Source organism: Myxocyprinus asiaticus, chromosome 42 (genome assembly GCF_019703515.2).
Source record: "Myxocyprinus asiaticus isolate MX2 ecotype Aquarium Trade chromosome 42, UBuf_Myxa_2, whole genome shotgun sequence".
NCBI classification, from domain to species: domain Eukaryota; kingdom Metazoa; phylum Chordata; class Actinopteri; order Cypriniformes; family Catostomidae; genus Myxocyprinus; species Myxocyprinus asiaticus.
This window is the reverse complement of record NC_059385.1, coordinates 31,060,369-31,083,685: the sequence shown is the minus strand read 5'-3', so window position 1 is coordinate 31,083,685 and position 23,317 is coordinate 31,060,369. Positions and strand designations below refer to the sequence as shown.

At 39.2% G+C, this 23,317-nt stretch overlaps 1 protein-coding gene across 2 annotated transcripts in view; it reads right to left on the bottom strand.

Annotated features, from left to right (window-relative positions):
* Positions 1-23,317, bottom strand: part of LOC127432645 (phospholipid phosphatase-related protein type 1-like) — a 152,030-nt gene that overhangs the window by 123,284 nt on the left and 5,429 nt on the right. The window contains exon 2 of one of the 2 annotated variants that reach the window (XM_051683964.1): positions 3,976-4,166. The exons of the other annotated variant lie outside the window; for it this stretch is intronic. The gene's annotated coding sequence lies outside the window, so the exon portion shown is untranslated. The remainder of the gene's footprint in view (positions 1-3,975; positions 4,167-23,317) is intronic. 2 annotated transcript variants of the gene reach the window in all.

The following is a 23,317-nucleotide window of genomic DNA, read 5'->3' as shown; positions in this document are numbered from 1 at the left end:
CTCACCATTCTAAACAGCACTGTGGCAGCAGTGGAGTCATTCAGATTCCTGGGCACTACCATCTCACGGGACCTAAAGTGTGAGACACACATTGACTCCATTGTGAAAAAGGCCCAGCAGAGGTTGTACTTCCTTCACCAGTTGAGGAAGTTCAACCTGCCACAGGTGCTGCTGATACAGTTCTACTCAGCAGTCACTGAGTCTGTCCTCTGCACTTCAATAACTGTCTGGTTTGGTTCAGCTACGAAATCAGACATCAGAAGACTACAAAAGACAGTTCAGACTGCTGAGAGGATTATTGGTTGCCCCCTTCCCCCCCTTCAAGAACTATACACTTCCAGAGTGAGGAAAAAGGCTGGAAAAATCACTCTGGACCCCACTCACCCTGCCCAATACCTTTTTGAACTGTTGCCTTCTGGCCGATGCTTCAGAGCTCTGAGCACCAGAACCGTCAGGCACAAGAACAGTTTTTTTCCTCAGGCTATCCATCTCATGAACAGTTAAATTTCCCCATTGAGCAATAACTATGTGCAATACACAGCTTAGACTTTTTTATATTTATCCAACACATCCAACCTCTTCTGCCATTTCATTCCTCTGGAAAAAAAAAAAAAAAACCTTTGCACTGTACATAACAGATAACAGATTTGTATTAGATTGCACTATGTATATGTGTGTGTGTTTATGTACGTATGTGTATAACTATTTTTTTATTTTTTATTATTATTTATGTCTTGCTGCTGTTTTTGTATTGTTTTTGTATTGCTGTACACTGGAAGCTCCTGTCACCAAGACAAATTCCTTGTATGCGTAAGCACACTTGGCAATAAAGCTGATTCTGATTCTGAAAATCCCACGTTTTCTTCCCATCGAGCCCTCATCTAATATCTTCCTCTGAAGTGCATATTCTATCAGCCAGAATCAAAACTTCAGGATCGGGATCAAAAGTTCCTCTGATTCACAAATCATGATGGTCAGTCCGTGACAAGCGATCAGGCAATCCAGGCCATTTAAACTGTCATGAGATTGCTGCTTGCGCTGGATCAGAGACTATTTAGCAGAGACGGGCCACTTCTATTAACCTTTTCACACGTGAGTTTCTACTGTACTGACGGATTTTATATGTGAGTTCTATAATGTGCACTGTAATTAAATAAATCTTAATTTACACTTCACAGCAGATGCACTGGAGGACAGATTATATATTATCAAACATATAAAGTGTTTTTTTTTTTTTTCGTTGCAAGGCAAGATGGGATTCTGAGTTTGTATCGTCAAAGAAGCATACAGAAGGAGCATAGAAGGTTCTAAAAACCTAGCCCTTCCACTCTTCCAGCCCCGGAAGTGGTTGTGACAGACGGAATGGGAGAATGCTTGACTGGACTGACTAGTTTGTATATTCTTTGACGTCAGAAAATATGGCCACAGCGCTGCATCTAAACAGTGCGCTCCAACGGTAATGGCTTTATACTTTTATTTAGAGATTGTTTTAAAGTTTGTTACATAAAAATAAATATACTGTGATGCTGAAAAGACTATTTGAGCAGCTGGCTCATTATGACAACTGCTTCAGTTATTATGACAACCGATGTTGCTGGTAAACAGCAGCATTAGTGCAGATCACACCAGTTTGATTGTACGCGTCTGAGCTCAGCCTAGTGTAATCACACCAGTTTGATCATATGTGCAAAAGGGTTCAAATGAATGGGAGAAATTGGAACGCCCAACCAAAAGGCTCTAGCGCCTTACTGGTAAAAGAGCCAATCATCTTTTAGATACAGACATCGCTTGTTAATCATCTTGAGAACACGCATGCGCATTAGCTATACAAGCCGGGAAAATTACGATTTTTTTTTGCGTAATCTGAGGTAAAGAAACAAAATTTGAAATTTGCTGATTTGAAATATGTTCTTTGATCATAATCTTGACCAAATGTTTTTAAGATTTTGGTGTTCACTCATTTAAGTAGATAGGAGCCGCACTGGCATGACTGGAAATAGTCTCCCGGGAGCATTCAAAAGATGGCCGCCAGTGGACTGACTTTATAGAAAGACTTTGGCTGGATTTGCATGAATGCGTGAGTGCATCTTCAAAGTAAAAGCACTTCACGTGTTCTTTAAGTAAATGTCTTATTCACCATGTACTGTATGTACATTTGGTTTGATTCTGTATTTTTTTTTTAATTGCGAATGCTAACATGGACATGCCATCCATGGTTGCTGGACTACTGTGTGTACTGTTATTTCCTTCTTCCTAATATATAAACAATGTCTTCATGTGCAAATAAATTACTAACATTTGATGACTAAACAGAAATCAGAAGAAACTGCTATCTACCATTTAAAATACAATATATTTTTTATTTTTTATTTTTATTTTACAAAGTTAAAGTTTGTGAAAAATGGAGTAAATCAATTTTTAATCAATTTAATCAAAGCTAATCAATTTTTTTTTAGCAGTTTTATTTTTTATGTTATTTACTATAATAAATTGTGTGATATATCAGCATTGTATCAGCCAAACGGCCACCCTGCTTTCTGGATATCGACTTCGGCCATTAAAAAACCCACATCCATCTTTCAAAGTTCAGCCAAACAGGCAGTGCAGCCCCAAACTCACACCATTGGTTGAACCATAATCTAACATGTTGGACCACTCAAATTCTGTAATGTTTTGATAGCGCAACAGAGGCAGCGTTTACCTGAGATACACCAATCTGATACCTGGATCGGTATTGGCTCTGATACTGACGTTTTTAATCGAATCGGGAATCAGTCTAACGAGCCTGATCCAAATCCAATACTGTCATGGTTGTCACTCTCAAGCTCCAAGCTCTAAGCAACAATATAAAAGAATAATAAAAGTATCATTAAAGTAGTTCATATGACTCGTGCATTTTATTCAAAGTCTCTTGAAGACAAACGATAGCTTTGTGAACCGCAAAAGGCTCCGTTTAATAAGTAAATATTAAAGCTAGGGTGTGTAATCCAGAGAGGCTAGTTGTTAGCAAGTTAGCTTTGAAAGCATAGAGGCCACCCTCCCTTCAGAGATGTCTCCAGTGCCACGCCTTCTCTATCACACATGAGCCCACACATACACAGAGCAGATTTAATTCTGCTTTTAGCACGCTCTTGATCCAGACGTTTTTTCTTCACTTGTTTTGACTATAAAAACTCTGCCAGAACAGTAAGACAAAATACACATGTTAAAAATACATTCTCTGAAAAACCTAAATATCTTATGCAGTGTTGTTTCTAAAACAAGAAATATCAAACTGATTTTAAGGAAAATAATACAAAAATTATTATCAAGAATATGACTTTTGCCCTACTATCAAAAGGTCTTAATAGAAAAAAAGAAATTATGATCCAACGTGAATTTTCTTGAAAACAAAAAAATAAAATATGATCGTGCCTGGTAACGTGCATGTAAAATGGCTAGAAATAGCATTTTAGCTTAGTGTAAAGCTGACAATTTACACAAGGTTTATTTCTATTTCTTCTGCTCCAAACTTGCTTCAGACTTACTTCTCTGTCTGCTCGTATGAATGTAACACATCATAAGAAAGTGTTTCACCGCTGTTCAAATGCACTTTGGATCGCATCATTTATATGTATAAATGTTTTCCATCTGAAAGGACTAAATATTAAAAGAAACAAATGACAATAAAATGCAAAGTAATCTCTGCAGTAATCAAAATACTTTTTGAATGAAACTGTATTGTAATTACCAATGATTTAAATTGTGACTGTAGTGGAAAACAGTTACTTATATTTTGTATTTTAAATACGTAATCCCATTACATGTATTCCATTACTCCCCAACCCTGATCATGCATGATGTGACTTTTCACTTTATTTGAAATTCAGTGACAATTACCAGACAACTAAACACACGTGTCAAAGATGGAGCTTATTTTTAATTTTTAGACTGATTATGTTGTGATTTTGAAACCGAAATGTTTGTGTGACATACCTGCATCTCGACAAAATGGGAGTTGAAGATTTGCAAGTTTCCAAGTTAGAAATCCAACAAAGTGTCAATCCGTTGCACTTTCCCCAGTTGAAAGGTGGAAATTCCAACTCTCCGAGTTGAATGGAACGCTTCATGAATCATCACAGCAACAACAATACAGAGAATCATTGCTTTCCCCACAGGAGCGAACACTTGGGGAGACACACACACACACACACACACACACACACACACCAGGTGTGTGGCAGTGCACTCAACGCATATACAGCAGGTGAGTGTTTCAAACAGCTAAACAGAGCGCAGCTAAATGGAACAGAATGCAGCATTTTCAAAACTGAACTTCAACCTAACACGCATATTAAAAATGCAATGGTTATAGTGTCTCCCGTTAAGCCAACCACAATTTGAAAATAGACGTTTCAGACAGTCACATAAAATACTGGTGTGTGCTTACTAAGATTACAATGGTAACCTGAAATAAGAACAGACAGATGCGTGTTGTGCACATTCTTTCATTGAGTTGGGCAGCGAATCTTCACATAATGACAAAATCATTTACAGAGACTCTGTTTACAGAGCTGACTCTGAACTGACAGTGGTTCTGTAGACAAGGCGGAGTTAAGCGGTGCGGAGTTAAGCGGTGCGGAGTTAAGCGGTGTCTTCTCGGTATGTTGCTAACTAGTTTGTGAAATACATATTGGAAAGTTAATAAACAATGACCCCATCATTTTCCATTTTCAATATAACTAGTATAAAGTTAACCCTGTCCCTGACAACCATGTCACTCATGTTTATCAAATCTGTTTGCTATGTTAGCCAGCTATAGTTTGTCTTTACTTTTTGCAGCTCAGCAGACAATGGTGCTGTGTGGATTGTGTCTGTTGAGTGTTGATTTCACGCTATGTTGTTACCTAGTTGGTGAGACGCAATGCTGGAAAGTAAATACAATGTCCATATTTTACTCTCCGTGACACTGAACTTATAGCTAACTAGCTAACCATGTAGCTACTTTCATAGCTTGTCAGATAAGTGGAAGCTAATGTGTAAACCTGTATTCACCAAACTGTTTTATTCAGGGTTTGCAGTTTGGTACCCCCTTCAACCAAACAATTCCAGTCGTTGCATTTACAAAATGTAATATTTAAAAGTCTGGTTTTCCACCGTTGAAAGTTTCGCTTGAACTTGTATAGCAGAATACGGTGTAACACCACAGCCGCTGTTTATCTCTTGACTCGGCAGGTGTAAATGCTTCTTGTTTTACAACCTGCCCCTAATTGACTGGCAGCATTAAAATAGTCAGCATTTTACTGATATTAAACAGTACTACTGATGTTTATTTAGCTACTTATTGTATTTTTAGTTATTCTTTATTTAAATGGTCAGCAACTGACTGATACTAAACAGTACTGATGTTTATTTAGCTATTTATTGTATTTGAATGTATTCTTTATTTAACCCTTACCAGCCGGAGCGTTCAAATTTAGGAACAATTATTCCCATGGTTCCTGTCTTAGTATCTTCGCCGTCCAATCACCGATTTTATTTCTGAAAACTGCCAGATACTCAATAAGCTAAAAGCACATATGATTGGTTAAGGGGTTACTGGACATGAATAATAAATGTATCGTCATCATCTTCATCCTCCATTTGCCTGGGCGGAGCCAGAGATGAAATCCCGGGAGATTACCTCCAGTGTTGGACACTGCTTCAAATTGAAAACTGTGGCGATCTTTCGAGGTAAGACAAGTTATTTAACATGTGTTGTCAATATTGTCTATTGAAAGCCAAAACGTGTTTTACTCCTACAAATCGTATTTGTAGGAGTAACACTAGTTATTTCTGGAAAAACTGACTTGACCGTCAGCGTTCATCAGACAGGCAGCTAGCCACTATTTTTGTAAAACTTGCTAAATAAACATTAGCTAGCAATACTATGTACATTTTTAGCTAAATATCAATAACATTTTTGGCCAATTTTGTCGCTTGTGGAAGATAGTCAAACCTTTTTAGTTACGATGCATTTATTTGCGCTAGCTAGTTTTTTTGTGGAAAAATTTATGTGACCGTCATTGGCAAGCTTCTTTTTATATCAACCTTTTTTTGGCAGTTTCTGTGAAACTTGCTAAATATACATTAGGTAGCAATACTATGTACATTTGTAACTAAATATCAATAACTTTTTTTGCCAATTTTGTCACTTGTGAAAAATCCACTGTAGAGCCGATGAGGGCGGGGCCGGGCTGGAATGAGACACACCCGGTCCCCAATCAGCCTGATGGGGCGTGCGAGGGATAAAGGTGGCCGGGGACGACAGTTCGAGAAAGAGAGAATTACAGGCAGCTGTACTGTGTGTTTATAGATGTGTGTTTTGTTTCAGTTGTTTATTAAATTATTATTTATATTATTAAGCCGGTTCTCGCCGCCTCCTTTCCACTGAACCCCCTTACACTGGTGCCGAAACTCAGGAAGGAGGAGGGATTCCCGTCGCAGAGTCCTCGACACTGCCGTCCACCCAGGGGAGCGCCGTTGCCGTCCGACGGGGGACGGAGTAGCCCGACCACCCGGACGCGGGGAACGGCCGTCGTCCGCGAGGCGAGTGGGGACGGGACTCCCCGACCGCCTGGAGCGAGGGAGCCGCTGCCGGGGGCGGAGGAGTGCCCTGCCGTCCCCCGGGAACGCAGAGGGGTCGAGAGAGGACCGCCGAGCTTCATAGCAGAGGAGGACATGGCTCATGAGGGCATGAGCACACAGGCACCAGCCAATACCATCAACTGGGTATATATGAATGTGTATGTATTGTTTGTTTCTATTTCTCATATGACTGATACTCACAGTAACATTAACACTGTTACTCTTATTATTTTGGGTATGGCTAGCCATTCTTGCACAGGTCCCAAGTCTGCTAGAAAGCGTAAATGCTTCCCTGACTCTGATTCTTATCCCTCGTACTCTGACATCGATTCACAGGTACCAAAGCCTCTCCCATTTAAGCCTAACCATCCATTCGGTATTGACTTAGGTAGCGTGCCTCAGGCTGTGCGGTCAACCTCCAATATGATGTTGTGAGAAACTCACTTTTTCATGCTGTTTTTACTCAGGCTGTAGTTGCTGATATATGCAGCTTTACAAATCGTCAGGGGTGGGAGCTCGTCCTAAACTGTCCGTCATATTCCAGCTACCAAGGAGTTTGGATGGAGGTGACCCCCGATGAATTTGACAAATTTCTTGGGTTGCTCATTTACATGGGGTTTTCAATTCTCCCTGATTCCCATCGTCATTGGGGAACCAAGCCACTTCAGGGCTCGTGGGTGAGGGGCTTTATGTCGCGTGACTGCTACAAGGCTCTTTTAGCAGCTCTACATGTTGTAGACCCTACCACAGAGGATAATCTGGATCCCTTTAGGAAGTTGCGTTATCTTATGTACCACCTCAAACAAAAATGCCAGCAGCTCTTTCAGCCTAACCAAAATCTTGCAATAGATGAACGTATGGTCAAGTCTAAAGCTCAGTCAGGATTTAAACAATACATGAGGGGCAAGCCTACTCGGTGGGGTTTTAAATTATGGGTAATTGCAACACCAGATTCGGGGTATACACTCGACTTTAATGTTTACACAGGTAGTCATGATGGGCGTGTCACTGACTTGGCCACCAAAGTAGTTGAATCATTACTGCAGCCATTCAAAGACCAGGGCCACAATGTTTGGTTTGACAACTTTTACACGTCACCAGCTCTTGGTTAAGTTGTAAGAAATGGGAACTAATGCCTGTGGGACATGCAGGGTGAATCGTAAACTGTTTCCTGCAGAATTTAAAGACATCAAAAGATGGGAACGCAAGACAGCTCCTGGGGATATGAGGTGGTGTAGGACTGAGGGGAATATACTTGTAATTCAGTGGAAGGACACGCGTGCAGTTACGTGCCTCTCCAATTTCCACAACGCGAATGGCTCAACCGAAATTACTAGGTTTGTAAAAAATTATGGCGACTGGACAAAAGTAGCCCTCCAGCCCACTGTCATCAGCGATTATAACAAAAACATGGGCAGTGTTGATAGGTCAGACCAAATGATAAAATATTACGACGTCCTACAAAAAACTCAGAAGTGGTGGAAGACTATTTTTTTCCACTTCATACACATTGCCATCGTCAATAGTTTCATATTGTTTAAGGAATGGCAACACAGTCATGCAGCACCAGGGGATGAGCATAGACCGGTGAACTTGACCCAGATAGATTTCAGAGAAAACCTGGCTCGTCAGCTGGGAGATATCGATATTCACGCAAGTTTCCCTTTGCATACACTTTAGTAGTAGTCCCTCCTTCATCACTCCACACAGCCCATGTCCCTAAATTTGAAGAATCCTCTAAGAGATGTTGGCTATGCTATCGGAAAAGTAGGACTGACTAAAGCAGCTTGTTGCGCACTGGAATGTAATGGCAAAAGACTTTGCTTGGGTCACGATAGGAACTGTTTTCAGTCTTGGCACTCAGCTGAGTGTGACCAGTTTCACGAAGAGTTTTTACTGGTGTTGTCATCCTCCCCCTCCCCTCTTTTCTCCCCACATGTATTGCAGTTGAGTATTTATGAATTTATATATATTCTGTTCCTGCACTCTTTATTAAAAATGTATTTACTGTAGATAATTCGAAAGTTTGATTTTGTATGTATTGCTGTGTAATTTGTGTGTAATTCTAATGTTCAAATTAAATAAAGTGTGTGTTTTATTGAACACATAAAATGTATATTTCAGTGTTTATGTCCTTCAATTTCAGATGCAATCTCAATTTATTATTACAGGTGCTCAAAAGGAGTATTTGAGGTGTGATCATGTGAAATGTATCTTAACATTCTAAATGTTTGTTTTATTCCGTTTTCCCACTAATCACTAGAATGGTCATAACTTTTAAACAATAGATTATATTTCTAATCTGTCTGCTATTCTACATTGCCCACAAAATTATGTATATTTTATACATTCTAAGTTTTCCTCTAGCTTGTAATTAAAATGGTAAAATGGAAAATGCAGTTGTCTGATGAAGTATGATGGCCGGAGAAGATTTTTGTAAAAATTGCTGTGAAAATTTATTGATAAAGGATGATTAGCCTCAAATAATCATACATATATTTATATCATTTGAAAGCCCTAGTTCTTCTCTTCAATATGGTATATACAGTTCAGGTGTGTGATGTTATATGAATATGTGATGTTATATATTCTGGCACAGAATGGAATTTTTGGAATTTTGGGCTCAGGCTTTAAAGGGTTAAATGGTCAGCCACTGACTGATACTAAACATACAGTACTGATGTTTATTTAGCTATTTATTGCATTTTTATTTATTTTTTATTTAAATGGTCAGCAACTGACTGATACTGAACATACAGTACTGATGTTTTTTAAGCTATTTATTGTATTTTTATTTATTCTTTATTTTCTCAATGTTCATTTCTAGAATTTGTTGACGATGTATAATAATAATGTCAAATATTCTTTGATAAAAATATTTGTTTAAAAAAAGCAGCCTGCTGAGTACCTTTGCATAGTCATATCGGTGCAAAATTGGTGCACAATCCACATAGAAAAGGTCTGTTTTCTTTCCAGCTCAAATCACCTATATCGGCTACCATATCGGTAATCGGTGAATTGTCCCCCTCTAAAATCAGTATCCTCTATGTAAATCCCAGGTCGGGCTCTAATCCTAATACCCTATTCTAAACGGAATTCACCAAGTAAAAGTTACTCGACATATTACAACAGTCAGGACACTGTAGAAAATAATTAACAGGTAAGCCAAATCTACAAGAAAAAGAAAATGTGCTGAAAAGTTGCATGTATTTCATGACATGCATTAGCCTATGATGTAATATGATAGTTGTTCAGTTAAGATTGCTAACCAATAACAGTTACAATGTAAAAAAAAATAAAAATACCTAGGATAGACAAAATAGATCCGTGAGAAATGTACAATGAAACAAAGGTATTGTTCTAAACATGATGTGCACACAGAATAAAAGATAGTTTAACCAGTTAAGCAGTCGGCACATCATTGAAAATAGCCTTCTTGATCAGCAGGGTAAAAATAATACATAACATGGTTCACTGAAAGACGCGGGACCTGACTCACCTCAAGTGATTATACTTGCAAGCACACACAAATAACTTACAAGCACGCACAGATTTAAAGAAGATGCAAATGTGAAAACATCCATAGCGACTTGCAAGCCAAAGTTTCGGAAATCCACTTCCTGCACCACCAAAGTGATTTTCACAGCTACTTTGCTTGTCTTGTGAGAGGAAATTTTTATAGAAGACGGATCCCGCCAGGTAAAAAAAAATAAAAATAAGAGGTAATTCTGACTTTTTATTTCACAATTGTGACATTATTTCTCGCAACTTCGACTTTATAACTCACAATTACATGATATAAACTTGCAATTACATGATATACAGTTTAAGTCACAAGTTTACATACACCTTAGCCAAATACATTTAAACTCAGTTTTTCACAATTCCTGACATTTAATCGTAGAAAACATTCCCTGTCTTAGGTCAGTTAGATCACTACTTTATTTTAAGAATGTGAAATGTCAGAATAATAGCAGAGAGAATTATTTATTTCAGCTTTTATTTCTTTCATCACATTCCCACCCAGTGGGTCAGAAGTTTACATACACTTTGTTAGTATTTGGTAGCATTGCCTTTAAATTGTTTAACTTGGGTCAAACATTTTGGGTAGCCTTCCACAAGCTTCTCACAATAAGTTGCTTGAATTTTGGCCCATTCCTCCAGACAGAACTGGTGTAACTGAGTCAGGTTTGTAGGCCTCCTTGCTCGCACACGCTTTTTCAGTTCTATCGGATTGAGGTCAGCGCTTTGTGATGGCCACTCCAGTATCTTGACTTTGTTGTCCTTAAGCCATTTTGCCACAGCTTCGGAGGTATGCTTGGGGTCACTTTCCATTTGGATGACCCATTTGTGACCGAGCTTTAACTCTCTGACTGATGTCTTGAGATGTTGCTTCAATATATCCACATCATTTTCCTTCCTTATGATGCCATCTGTTTTGTGAAGTGCACCAGTCCCTCCTGCAGCAAAGCACCCCCACAACATGATGCTGCCACCCCCATGCTTCACGGTTGGGATGGTGTTCTCCCTTTTTCCTCCAAAAATAATGATGGTCATTATGGCCAAACAATTAAATTTTTGTTTCATCAGACCAGAGGACATTTCTCCAAACAGTAAGATCTTTGTCCCCATGTGCACTTGCAAACTGGATTCTGGCTTTTTGCTAGTGGTTTTGGAGCAGTGGCTTCTTCCTTGCTGAGCAGTCTTTCAAGTTATGTCGATATAGGACTTGTTTTACTGTGGATATAGATACTTATCTACCTGTTTCCTCCAGCATCTTCACAAGGTCCTTTGCTGTTTTTCTGGGATTGATTTGCTCTTTTCACACCAAATTACATTAATCTCTAGGAGACAGAATGCGTCTTCTTTCTGAGCAGTATGATGGCTGCGTGGTCCCATGGTGTTTATACTTGCATACTATTGTTTGTACAGATGAATGTGGTACCTTCAGGCATTTGTAAATTGCTCCCAAGGGTGAACCAGGCTTGTGGAGGTCCACAATTTTTTTCTGAGGTCTTTGCTGATTTCTTTTGATATTCCCATGATGTCAAGCAAAGAGGCACTGAGTTTGAAGGTAGGCCTTAAAATACATCCACAGGTACACCTCCAATTGACTCCAATTAGCCTATCAGAAGCTAATTGTAACACAGACTCTGAAGAACTGAGGTTTAGATCCATGTGCAGTTTACTTGTAAATGTGCAAATCATAAACAGACAGGCAGGGTAAATCTCCAGCAATGAAACAGCGTAGACAGATCAGAGACATGGTCATAAACAGGCGGGGTTCAGGGCAGGCAGCAAACAATCAAAGTAAAAATCCAGGTAAACAGACGTAATCAAAGGCAGGTAGCAGAGAATCAAATGGTGGGTAAACAGGCAGAAGTCAAACACAGGCAGGCAGTAACAACTAGGGGTGGGGGAAAAATCGTTTCAGCGATGCATCGAGATTCATACTCAAATGATTCCAAATCGATTCTCAAAAGAATCAGAATCAATTCTGAGTTCAGATTAAATCACAGCAGAGCAGTGGCACGTGCCAAAGAAAGATGTAGAAACAAAGACGCGAGTTAAGTGCATACACTAAAGTCAAGTGCACAAACACGACTGTTTGCAGACCAGCTGTATCAAACACATGCCCATTTGTGGCCGAATGAAACTACGATCCCGAAATTCTTTCACAAACCCACACACATAGCAATGGGAGAGTTTATTCGTGATAAGAAGCCAACAAACAACATGAAAGACGAGCTCGCATCCATTATTGCACTGATTTGCACACAACGGGGGAAAACACAGAAGAAAATAATGATGAGGCAGCGATTCGGGAGATGTTGGTGATGTTTTCATTTAATTCTTTTTTTTTTTCGGTGCCTTTCTCTACTCTTGCGTGCGCTCCATTTCTTTGGCTTTTGCTAAATTGCTGGTCATTGCCGGTCACTCACTCGCTTGTCAGGACAGTGCGCACACCTGATGATAAAGGTTTGAAATACATATTAGCTTTTGCAACAGGGTTGTGCGATCTTCTACTCGCAGAGCAAACAGATGGAACAGTGCATACGAGACACTTGATACATTTCTGAAGCAACAACTGCGCTATTTAAACTGCTTTACTATCACCTGTGCAGGTGAGGAGAGGAGAAGCTGACAGCTGCACTCTCATAGCAGCAGATATGTCTCTCATCCTGGACCAGCAACTTCCAGTTGTGGTTAAAAATTTAAATGAATAGCATGGCATAGATTAATTTTAAATAATAATTAAATACTATTAAATGATTTACAATGCTTAAACAAAAAGAAAAAATATATATATAATCAGTTGAAGTAACAGTATTCAGTGTGTTCTGATGGAGAACCAATATTTTTCTTCTTGTACTTTTAAGAGATTTTTTATAAGGTTCTAAAGAAAGAAACTGAGATACTCTCTTAAACTATAGAACCATTTATTGAATCTTGTGGATGTTCCATGTTTTGTTCACAGCTCATACTGAATGTAAAAGGCCAGTTTATGTAATGTTACTAGTTCTGATTTTTTAAAACAGCTGTTAAATAAAAAAGCTGAAAGGAAAAAAATCGATAGTAAAAAATAAATTTTGAAGAAACTGAAAAAAGAAAGAAATTGAAGGACAAGGACATCGTGATGCATCGAGAATTGTTTTATAATCTAATCGTTACCCTTTGAATCGTAATCGAATCAAATCGTGAGGCCAGTGAAGATTCCCACCTCTAGTAACAATAGTATAAACGCTCAGAAATGTCAGCAAGGCAAAACAAGACTTCGTAAAGAGTTGAGTTAGTGTAGTGCTTAAATAGTCATCGGAACTGGGAACAGGTGTGGGAGTAATCAGTCCAGGTAGGCATGCTGGGAAGTGTAGTTCCTAATGCTCTCAGAACTCTGGTAAGAGAGACCTCCGGTGGTGAGTGGAGGAAGTCCTTGAGTTTGTGACAGAACAACCCCTCACCAGGGGAATAGAAAGGATTGAAAGCCCAGCACACATTGAAAGGGAGTCATTCCCGTGGATGACTTCACAAAAGAGTTCTGGGCATACTCTGCCCACAGCAGGAACCGGCTCCAGTCAGCTTGGTTCTGGTGACAATACATTCTCAGAAAGCGAGTGATCTCCTGGTTTAAGTGTTCAGTCTGGCAGTTTGATTGTGGATGGTATCCTGACATGAAGCTGATGTTAATGCTGATTTGCTGAAAGAAAGCCTTCCAGACCCGAGATGTAAACTGTGGAAGCAAAACACCTTATGCAGAAGATGATCTGCGGTTTCAAAGGCTGTGGGCAGCTTAGGTAGAGGGATTAGATGACATGCTTTGGAGAACCGATCAATAACAGTTAGAATGACTGTATTACCTTGGGAGACAGGGAGATCTGTGATGAAGTCGATGGCGATATGAGACCAAGGTCGATGGGGAATAGGCAGAGGTTGGAGGAGTCCTGCGGGAAGTTGCCTGGAGGACTTGTTAGCTGCACAGGTGGGACAGTTATTGACGTAGGAGATTGTCTCAGCCTGCATAGTGTTCCACCAGAAACGGTTCCAAAGCAGTTGAAGTGTGGCTGCGATACCTGAGTGTCCTGAAATGGTGGTGGAATGTACCCATTGTAAGGTCCTCTCCTGAAGGAGCTGTGGTACATAGGTCTTATCAGGAGGACAGTCAGGGGGAATCGGGTCCTGAATCTGAGCTTGGGCGATCTCGGTCATGATGTCCCACTGGAAAGGAGCCAGGATTAGTGATGTGGGAATGATGGGTTCCGAAGTCTGGACCTGGGTGTCAGACTCAAACTGACGAGAGAGTGCATCGGCCTTGGAATTCTTTGTACCAGGATGATATGTAATGGTGAAATTGAAACGGGTAAAGAACAAAGCCCACCTTGCTTGCCTTGGATTCAGTCTTTTTGCCGAGCGCAAGTACTTGAGGTTTCGATGGTCAGTAAGCACAAGGAAAGGGTGTCTTGCCCCCTCCAGCCAATGTCGCCATTCCTCGAGAGCTGCTTTCATAGCCAGTAATTCCTGGTTGCCCACATCATAGTTTTGTTCTGCAGGAGATAACTTACGAGAGCAATAAGCACAAGGATAGATTTTAGGAAGCGTACCATGTCGCTGTGAGAGTATGGCACTGATTCCAGTGTTGGAATCATCTACTTCCACTGTGACCAGGGTATTGGGGTCAGGATGATACAGAATGGGAGCGGAGGTGAAGCGACACTTCAAGTTCTTGAAGGCCTGGAGGGTCGTTGTAGACCAACACAGCTTGGTGCCCCCTCCCCTTATCATATATGTCAGTGGGGCAGCGACTGAACTGAAACCCCTGATGAAGTACCTGTAGAAATTGGCGAACCCTTGGAAGTGTTGCAACTCCTTCACAGAAGTGGGTTGAGGCCAGTTTAGTACTGCACATACCTACATGTCATCCATGGCAACCCCCTCTGAGCTAATGACGTAGCCTAGGAACGACACAGAAGTTTGATGGAACTCACATTTCTCGGCTTTGGCATAGAGTTGGTGGTGGATTATATGCTGAAGGACAGCTCTGACATGGGTGATGTGTTCCTCCAGGGAGTTCGAGTAAATTAGGTTATCGTCAACGTACACAATTACCCACTAGTTCAGTATATCTCTGAACACATCATTTATGAATGACTGGAACACTGAAGGACTATTAGCCAATCCGAAAGGCATGACCAGATATTCGTAGTGGCCACTGCTGGTGGACAATGCTGTCTTCCATTCGTCCCCCTCCCGGATGCATATGAGGTTGTATGCGCTGCGAAGGTCGAGCTTGGTAAAATACCGTACAGTATGTAAATGTTCAAGTGCTGCTGGAACCAGAGGTAAAGGATAACTAAACTTTACCGTTATGTCATTGAGAATGCGGTAATCGATGCATGGACAGAGCCCGCCATCACTCTTGCCAACGAAGAACTCAGCTGCTGTGGGTGAGGTGGATGGTCGGATGAAACCCTTTGCCAGTTCCTCCTCAATGTAGTTTTTCATAGCCTCGGACTTGGGTTCAGACAAAGGAAAAATCCTCCCTCTTGGCAGTGTAGTGCTGGGCAACAGTTCAATAGCACAGTCACTGGAACGGTGTGGAGGGAGTTGAGAAGCCTTGGCCTCACTAAAGGCTTCGACGAGGTCGTCATACTCAGAGGGTAGGTTGAGCTCTGATGTGAAGTCCTCCATAACAGTAGTGGTTCCGATGGAAACAAATGAAATGGGCTTAAGAGAAACAGGTTGCGTCCCACCGGGAAATTTGCCCCTCACGCCAAGAAATTTGTGGGTTGTGTTGTTGAAGCCATGGTAATCCAAGTACTATAGGATTGAGTGGCAACTGAATGACGTAGAGGCGTGTCCTCTCTGTGTGAATCGTGCCAACTTGGAGAGTGATGTCTGTAGTGGTGTGATGAACATGGCCGGTCCCCAGAGGGCGTCCATCTAACGCTGCCACTGCCAAAGGAGATTCACAGGGGATTAGTGGTATCTCGATCCTCTTGGCTAACCCTTCATCAATAAAATTGCCTGCGGCACCAGAATCGATCATGGCTTGAGTAGTGATAATATTCTGAAAACCCGTTATAGTGACAGGCACCTTAATACAGGAAGAGGAGAACAGTGGAGTCATGACGTTACTCACTGCTGGTTTAGATGATTGGGTTGGCCGTAATGGACAGATAGCTCATAGATGTCTGGCCTGACCGTAATACAAACACAGACGTCGCTTAATGTGGCATTCTCTCTCCTCTGTCAGCAGAAGAGCGTGCCCGATCTGCATGGATTCTGTTTCACCTGTGCTGAATGTGGTCTGTGAGGTGACAGTAGGGGAGCAGACTGGTCTTCATGAGTGGATGAGATTATCTAGGCAAATGGCAAGATCAATAAACTGGTCCAGGGTTCTCCCCTCGTCGCAGCATGCCAACTCAGATTGAAGCTCCGGGTTGAGTCCTCTTCAGAACAGTAGTTTGAGTGTGTCCTCTACCCACACTATCTGAGCGGCGAGGGTGCGAAATGAAAGCACAAACTCAGCAGCAGTGTCTTTCCCCTGACGGAGTGAGAGTAACAGCTTACCAGCGTTCCTTCCTCCCTCGGGGTGCTCGAACACTTCTCAGAAGTGCTGGAGGAAATTATTGAAAGTGGTGAACCTCGTCCCTTCGTTAGACCATATGGTGGTAGCCCAGTCCAGAGCCCTTCCAGTCAACAAGGAGAAAACAAAAGAAATGCAACTGTCCTCAGTGGGATATAGCGTGGGTTGTTGCTTCACAAACATCGAAAATTGCATCAAAAATCCCTTGCACTTAGATTATGTTCCATTAAACTTTTCCAGGAAAGCAAGTTGTCGGTGGGTAGTGAAGATGTTTGGATAGGAACGGTTATTTACCGGAGTGGGTTGAGATGCCTGTGGTGGTTTTTCCGGAGCTGGAATGTGGAGGTTTTGAAAAGCCTTTACTAATTCCTCCATTAAAGTAGCACCAACACATCTGGTGACACAGACTCCAAAGAACTGAGGTTTGGATCCATGTGCGGTTTATTAGTAAAAGTGCAAATCATAAACAGACAGACAGGGTAAATCTCCAGCAATGGAACAGCGTAGACAGATCAGAGACGTGGTCATAAACAGGTGAGGTTCAGGGCAGGCAGCAAACAATCAAAGTAGAAATCCAGGTAAACAGACGTAATCAAAGGCAGGCAGCAGAGAATCAAATGGTGGGTAAACAGGCAGGAGTCAAACACAGGCAGGAAGTAACAACAGTATAAACGCACAGAAATGTCAGCAAGGCAAAACAAGACTTCGCAAAGAGTTGAGTTAGTGTTGTGCTTAAATAGTCATCAGAACTGGGAACAGGTGTGGGAGTAATCAGTCCAGGTAGGCATGCTGGGAAGTGTAGTTCCTGAAGCTCTCAGAACTCGGGTGAGAGAGACCTCTGGTGGTGAGTAGAGGAAGTCCTTGAGTTCATGACACTAACTGCCTAAACGCATTTCTAAAATTTTCCAAGCTGCTTAAAGGCAGAGTTAACTTAGTGTATGTACATTTCTGACCCAGAATTGTGATATAGTCAATTAAAAGTGAAACAATCTGTCTGTAAACAATTGTTCAAACAAATGAATCACATCATTCACAAAGTAGATGTCCTAAACTTATTGCCAAAACTATAGTTTGCGAATATGAAATCTGTGGAGTGGTTAAAAATTAGGTTTAATGACTTCAACCTAAGTGTATGTAAACTTCTGACTTCAACTGTAAACTTGCAATTGTGAGATATTAAATCAAAATACTGAGAAATAAACTCGCAATTGCGTGATAAAAACTCACAATTGCGTGATAAAAACTCGCATTTGTATTTTTATTTCTCTCAATTTCGACTTTATAACTCACAATTGTTATCATGAAATTGCGAGTTTATATCATGTAATTTCAAATTTATTTTTGCATTTGCAGTGGCATTTCTCATTGCTGTCGCATTCTTGATGCAACAATCTTACAAATATAGGGCCTAACACAAATACGTTAAAGAATATTAGGGCTGCCCCCTGATAGTTGACCAAACATTAATCGATGAGAAGAGTCTTGGTCGATCAAGTTTTGATTGGTCGGTTGATCGCAGAAAAAAAAAAAAAAAATCCCCAGGAAACCAATGAACACCGGAATTACCGCTGGTTGGATGCTAGGTGGTACTATGGGGTAATTTTCGTTAAGCATGTTTAGGGTTAAGCCTACACAATAAAGCAAGACACCTTGATTTCAAACTTTGAAATTTATTTTGTATTTATTTTAACTAAAAATTCAATTAAGTGCAATTAAAATGTGTGCTGTTCTTTTTGAAGGATGGCTTTACAACAATTGTCAACATCTCTGGCAAAGAACCTGCTTCATCCGTGCATTCTCTACAGGATGGGTATTTCGTCTCAAGTATCATGTGTGTGAATAAATTTGATTTGTTCCCTCCTTCACATATATATATATATATATATATATATATATATATCTCGCAATATCCAATTACATCGGCAACACCCAGGCTGAGGGATCGGTGAATATTCTTGCTTTAGTGATTTTGCATTGAAAATTAAATTACTTTATTTAAAAAATGAAAAACTTAAATCAAATACATTTCTAAATTCAAATTGCACTCCAAACGATATGAAAAAGCAATTAAAATAATTAAGTTATCAAAAAAATATATACAAGTAACCACCTTTCCATTTACCGTCAAGCAAGTGTCCATCTAAACATGCAGGCAGAAAATTACTTACACAAATGAAGACATAAAAACAATTATAAATGTAAAAAATAATAATTATAATGATGATAATAATCACTGAAATATAAATCATGGTTCGAGATGAACATCTTTTTTTATTATTTTATGTTTTATTCACAGATGTATAGGCTGCAGAGTTGTGGTCACAATAAACTGCTCTGTGGAAATTAAGCGAACTGAACTGAAAGCACCTCCTGAGCTGAGATGTCTGAGGTCATTTGCAGCACTCATAGATGATACTGTCTTGCAAAAAAAAAAATTAAAAAAAATTTTTTACATGTGCGTGTTCCTCAAGACCACGCCTCTGAACTAGCATACTTGCGTATAGACGGCTTTTCTGTCATCTGTTTCTAAAAATATAATAAAGTGTATTTCTTCAAGCATGTGTCTGTGTGCCGCAGGGCAAATTATTTTTGATATTAATTAGAGCACGACCGATATGGGATTTTTGAGACCGATACCGATTGTAGAGAGGGAAAATTCACCGATTACCAAAATGGTGGTCGATATAGTTAATTTTTGACACAGACCTTTTCAAAACAGACCTTTTCTATGTGGATTTTTCACCGATTTTGCACCGATATGACTATGCAAAGGTACTCGGAAGGCTGCTTTCTAAAATAAATATTTTTATCAAAGAATATTTGACATTATTATTATACATTGTCAACAAATTCTAGAAATGAACACTGGGAAAATAAAGAATAAATAAAAATACAATAAATAGCTAAATAAACATCAGTACTGTTTAGTATCAGTCAAATTCTGACCATTAAAATAAAGAATAAAAATAAAATAAATAGCTAAATAAACATCAGTACTGTTTAGTATCAGTCAATTGCTGACCATTAAAATAAAGAATAAATAAAAATAAAATAAATACTTGGATAAAAATCAGTATTACTGTTTAGTATCAGTCAAATGCTGACTATATTAATACTGCTGAGTCAAGATAAACAGCGGCAGCCTTGTTACACTGTATTCTGCTATACAAGTTCAGGGGAAACTTTCAACGGTGGAAAACCAGACTTTTAAATATTACATTTTGTAAATGCAATGACTGGAATTGTTCGGTTGAAGGGGGTACAAACTGTGAATCCTGAACAAAACAGTTTGGTGAATACATGTTTACTCATTAGCTTCCACTCAGCTGACAACAATGAAAATAGCTACATGATTAGCTAGTTAGCTATAAGCTTGTTGTCACGGAGAGTACAAGATGAATGTTGTTATCCAGCATTGTGTCTCACCAACTAGGTAACAGCGTAGTGTGAAATCAACACTCAGCAGACACAATCCACCACCGCACTGTTGTCTGCTGAGCTGCAAAAGATGCTCTGATGTTTACCTTTCAATCTGCTACTTTACTGACTGCACTGACAAACTATAGCTGGCAAACAGACATGAGTGACATGTTTGTCAGGGACAGGGTTAACGTTATATTAGTAATATTGAAAAGGGAAAATGATGGGGTCATTGTTTATTAACTTTCCAGTATGTATTTCACAAACTAGTTAGCAACTTACCGACACACAGCTCAACTCCGCCCTGTCTGCAGAGCCACCGTCGGTTCAGCTCTGTAAACAATGGAGTCGGAGCGCTCTCTGCTGGACAAACTACGTAATGACACAAATTCTAAAGCATTGTTTTCTGCATTATATGTTCTGAGAAAACGTTTTCATATCAGCGCATATCGGTAAAATATATGCCGATACCGATATATCGGGGAAAGGATAATATCGACCGACCAATATATCGGTCGGGCACTAATATTAATTTGATAATAACAATAGCTTAATAATAATAATATTAATAATAATTTAATACATGGGAAAACGAGCCAAATATCACCTTGAAATTGTCAAAGGCATCAGCTATTGGTGATCACTCTGAACATCATCGATCCCCGAGATCATTGTCTGTTAAAATTAGTTTTGTAGACAAAAATATAATTGTGCCAACATATTAATTTATTTAATTACAAAACTAAAATTGTATTTAAATTTTTATTTTATTTTTTAAATGGATGACTTGGACCGAATAACTAAGAAAAGCAGCCACTAAGTGCCCAACATATAGATGGAAACTCCTTCAATACTGTTCAAAACGCATCCCAGGGTGATACCTCAAGAAGTTGGTTGAGAAAATGCCAAGAGTACATTTCTGCAAAATCTAGGCAAAGTGTGGCCACTTTGAAGATGCTAAAATATAACATAGTTTTGATTTATTTTGGATTTTTTTTAGTCACAACATAATTCCCATATTTCCATTTCTATTATTCCATAGTTGTGATGACTTTACTATTATTCTAAAATGTGAAAAAAATAAAGAATGAGTAAGTGACCCTAAACTTTTGAACGGTAGTGTATACTTAAGTAATTAAATTAATATCATAAACGTGTGACTAGTCGACTAATGGCTTAAACTAACGCCTACTAGTCAACTAGGAAAACCTTTCAACAGGGGCAGGCCTAAAAAAATATATTACCATACTATATGGGAATAAAACATTTGACTTTAAACAGTCAACGTTTGTTGTAGCTTTCATTGCCCGTCGTACGTCGACATATGCTTATTATATAGAAGTTATATATAAAAAAAAAATTGGAAAATAAATTTTAAGTCCCTGAAAGTTGTAGTAGGCTGCCAGCGAATAGACGGACTTACTAAATGTCATATTTTCCCAATATGTTAGCGAAGTGGGTGGAATTTTCAGATGATCCCTTACGTACAAAGTCGGCCAAATGTTTGGAATAAAGCACAGGTTTTGCACTTATGGAAAGAAATTGGTACTTTTATTCACCAAAGTGGCATTCAACTGATCACAATATATAGTCAGGACATTAATAATGTGAAAACGTACCATTACAATTTGAAAAAAATGTAAACTACTTAAACTACTTCTTCAAAGAGTTCTCATCAAAAAATCCTCCACGTCCAGCAATGACAAATTTGCAGATCCTTGGCATTCAAACTGTCAGTTTGTCCAGATGCTCAGATCTCTTTCTGTCCTTGTTAGAGCCAGTTGTCCTTCGTCTTTGAAGACTGCAGTGTACACCCTTGTATGAAATGTTCAGTTTTTTTGGCAATTTTAAGCATTGTATAGCCATCATTCCTCAAAATAATGATTGCCTGATGAGTTTCTAGTGAAAGCGGTTTCTTTTTTGCCATTTTAGACCTAATATTTACCTTAAGACATGTCAGTCTATTGCATACTGTGGCAACTCAAAAACAAACACAAAGACAATGTTAAGCTTCATCTAATGAACCAAATAGCTTTCAACTGTGTTTGATATAATGGTAAGTGATTTTCTAGTACCAAATTAGCAATTTAGCATGATTACTCAAGGATAAGGTGTTGGAATGATGGCTGCTAGAAATAGGGCCTGTCTAGATTTGATCAAAATGACTTTTTTCAAATAGTGATGGTGCTGTTTTTTACATAAATAATGTCCTGACTATACTTTGTGATCAGCTGAATGCCACTTTGGTGAATTAAAGTACAAATTTCCTTCAGAAACAGCAAAATCTGTACATGATTCCAAACTTTTGGCTGCCAGTGTATGACAGGCAATGAAAGCGCATCCAAGTGTTTGCTGGCTTTATTCTGTAGCTACAATAAACGTTGACTGTTTATGCCCGTATTGTATGGTATACTCTATAACTTAATTGTGCAAATGATATATTTGTAAGACTGTCGCATCAAGAGGATGAAATTACGTGATATAAACTCGCAATTGCGTGACAAAAACTCACAACTGTGACTTAATATCTCACAATTGCGAGTTTATGTCACGTAATTGCGAGTTATAAAATCGAAATTGTGAGAAATAAAGTCATAATTGTGAAATAAAAAGTCAGAGTTACCTCTTTTATTTTATTTTTTATTACCTGGCGGAATCCGTCTTCTATACATTTTCCTGCGCGCACAGTGAGTGAGAGAGAAGCAGCACACGCAGCCTGAGGTGAAATGAAACTTTGTATACATCTGCTCCAGATATCCTCTTTTTTAATAATTGTATTATAAATTATATTTAAAATGTAACATTAAGATGACAGTAATTTAAGCGCAGCCTTTGTAAAAATAGAAAGCCAAATGTAAATGTGTAAAAATGTTGAACAGTTTAATGGGGAAAAATATTGATCGACTAGTAATTCCAGAGTCGACTAGCAACATCAGTACCGTTTAGTTGACTAGTCTCGCACATCCCTAGTAAATATATAGTGCATGAGCAACGCGTTTCAGTAAACGTGTGCTGCTCTGTTGATGGCATGTGCATGATGCCCTGCTGTTTTCAGCTCTCAGAGAGGCGTGTCCACAATATACACACAAATTTCCAGACATCATATTTATTGATTGAATACATGGAATTTGCATATTTTTAAAAAGCTAAAATGCGACCAAAATGACAAAAAACTAATAATAAAATAACATGTCAAAATTATTTTTTTGT